At 46.3% G+C, this 2,894-nt stretch overlaps 1 pseudogene; it reads right to left on the bottom strand.

Annotated features, from left to right (window-relative positions):
* Positions 1–1,134: 1,134 nt before the first annotated feature.
* Positions 1,135–1,962, bottom strand: LOC141547209 (transformer-2 protein homolog beta pseudogene; annotated as a pseudogene).
* Positions 1,963–2,894: the final 932 nt, after the last annotated feature.

The raw sequence follows: 2,894 nt of genomic DNA, 5'->3' as shown, positions 1-2,894 counted from the left end.
AATGGAATATTATTAATCATAAGCAACAAATATAAAAATGCAGAGATATAGAAAGACAAATACGGAGTGATATCAAAATGAAGAAAGCAGGATCAAAAGACTAATAGACACAAATTACCACAATAACAACTGATTATTTATTAACATAATGACAATATTATAATGAATAATGATTTTATTGTAATATCATACCCCTCCCATGCCTTGGTCCCATTGTTCCCTATAGCTGGGATACCCTTCCTCATCCCTCCCTGCCCCAATATCTATTTAAATTCCTCACCATTATTCAAGCAGTAAGAATTTATTGATTGGGCCAGACCCTACTATTGTGCCAGTCACACTTAGATGCAAAGGCAAAAATGAAATAATTCCTGTCTTCAAGGAGCTTGCATTTGATCAACCTTGCTCAAATGCCGCCATCTTGATGATCTTCCCTCCTGGATCCTCCTAAGTAAAAATGATCTTTCCTTTATCAGCACTCTAATAGAACTTTTTTCATGTCCGAGGGAGGGAATATGCTCATGCGCTGGTTTTATTTTGTATTTTTTGCATCCCCTGCTAGATCATAAACTCCTTGACAATAAATATGGCTCACTGATCTTTGGATCTTTTCTAGCATTTAGTAAATCATGGGTTGGCGTCAAATGTTTGTTGAAGGAGTAAACAAAGAAGAAAACCCAGAGAGAAATGTTAAGTGAGGTGGATCTTGAAACTAGAAAAACCAGTAGGATAGATAGATCACTGGATCTGGAGCCAGCAATATCTAACTTTGACTCCATTTTCTCAACAATAAAATAGGAATAATAGCAATATCTAGTCCGCGGGAAGATAAATGTGATAGTACTTGTAAAGCACTTTATAAAATTGAAATTCAATCTAACTGTTGGTTACTGTTGCTAAGTTCCTGCTGCTGCTGTTGTCCTTGTTGTAACAATAACACCATTTAGAAAGCATTGGAATTAGAACTGTGAATGTCCAATGCTGAGAATTTGGCCCCAGCTTCTACCTGCTACCTGCTACCTTGTGAATTCAAGAACCTGGGAAGGACAACAGATTAATTAAGCTCTGTATATCTATTCAAAAATGTTGTCCACAAAACAAAATCCCATTTCAGAAATCCACCATCTTCATGCTTTAGTAGCGACGAGGTGAATAAGATCGAGATGGAGACCGTGACCTGTAACCCCCACCACTGTAATATGGGGAGGAGGGTGATCGCCTCCTGTCTTGGGCAGCTCTCCACCCTCCTCCTCCTCTGTAAGATCTGCTGTAATAATCGCGATCGTCACGGCCTCGGTCGTATCCTCGATCATAGTAATCACGACGGCGGGAGCTGCCATAGGTACGTTTTCCCATGTAGATTCCAGGGGTTGGGCTGTGGGGTCTTTTTGTTATAGAAAAGTCTACTCGGATCCTCCGGCCATCCAGTTCCATTCCATTGGTGTGCTCTTTAGCTTCCTTGGCATGGTCCACATTCTCAAAGTAGACAAAGGCAAATCCCCGGGAGCGCCGGGACTGTTGGTCATACACAACGGACGCACTCGCGATTGGGCCATATTTGGAGAAGACTTCTCGGAGCTCCCTCTCGGTGGTGTACAGACTCAACCCAAACACTCCGAGACAGCAGTTGGGCTCAGGAGTGGCCCGATTCCCAACGGGACGCCTCCGGGGAGACACTGGAGAGCGACTGTGGCTACGTCGCCTTCGGTAACCTCGACTGTACGACCTGCTCCGGGATCGTCTGTGGGATCGGGAGCGAGAACGGGATCTAGTGCGACGCCTTCGAGAACTTCTTCTGGATCTCCATGGAGACTCAGAACTGGACCTCGACTTGGATCTGGAGCGCCAAGAATCTTCCTTGGAACGTGACCTTGCAGGGGTGTGCCTTGCGGATTCCCCAGATCCCTGGGCACTGCCACTTCTGGAAGCGGGACAGGATTCCCCCTCACCGCTGTCGCTCATGGTGCCTCCGGCTAACTCACTGCACTCTCTTACTGTGGAATCCCCCTCCGCCGTTGCTGCCGCCATCTCCTCCGCCGTTGCTGCCGCCATCTCCTCCGCCCTTGCTGCCGCCATCTCCTCCGCCGTTGCTGCCGCCATCTCCTCCGCCGTTGCTGCCGCCATCTCCTCCGCCAAAGACTGTCCTCCCGCCACTGCCTCTGTGTCCTGCTCTGTCCCTGTCCGGGTGCCAAAATGTGATGTCCTGTCCTCTCTCAATTGCAACCCTTCTCTGGGCAAAGGTTTCTTGGGGGGCTTCTGGAGCCTCCAGCCAGAGCAAGGTAGAATCTGGAATCCTCTTCTTCCTGAATTTGAAACTCCTCCGGCTTCCCTGAAGTTCGCCTGGGAAGTCTTGTCCTTGACCCACTCCAGACTCTATCTTCTTCCAGACTGCCTCTTCCAGGCTGCCCTAGGCTCCTTTTATCCTCTCAGAGAATGGGCTTTTGGGAACTCCAAAGGTGTAAACCTCTTTAAGAAGTCTAAAGGTGGAAACTCCTTTTGAAAGTGTAAACTCCTTTTGAAGGTGTAAACTCCTTTTGAAGGTGTAAACTCCTTTTGAAGGTGTAAACTCCTTTCAAAGGTGTAAACTCCTTTCAAAGGTGTGAACTAGAGGTGTGAACTCTGAGCTAGAGAATTGTTAAGTCCATGCTAAATTAGACAACTGAGTTAGCACCTAGTAATCCTATCAAGAAGGTAGCCTGGTATAGCCAGAGACAAATGGAGTCAGAATCCAAAGGTTTAAGTTCAAATCCCAGTTCCTCTACTTCCTATCTGCATGACTTTGAATAAGATGCTTAACATCTCTGCATCTCATTTTCTTCACTTGTAGAGAGTGTGTGTGTGGGGGGGGGAGGGTTGGACTCTATAATTGCAAAGCCACTTTTCTGCTCTAAAGA

Source organism: Sminthopsis crassicaudata, chromosome 6 (assembly GCF_048593235.1).
Source record: "Sminthopsis crassicaudata isolate SCR6 chromosome 6, ASM4859323v1, whole genome shotgun sequence".
Taxonomy (NCBI): Eukaryota; Metazoa; Chordata; class Mammalia; order Dasyuromorphia; family Dasyuridae; genus Sminthopsis; species Sminthopsis crassicaudata.
Note: the sequence above shows the minus strand (reverse complement) of the source record. Positions and strands in the feature narration are given on the sequence as shown.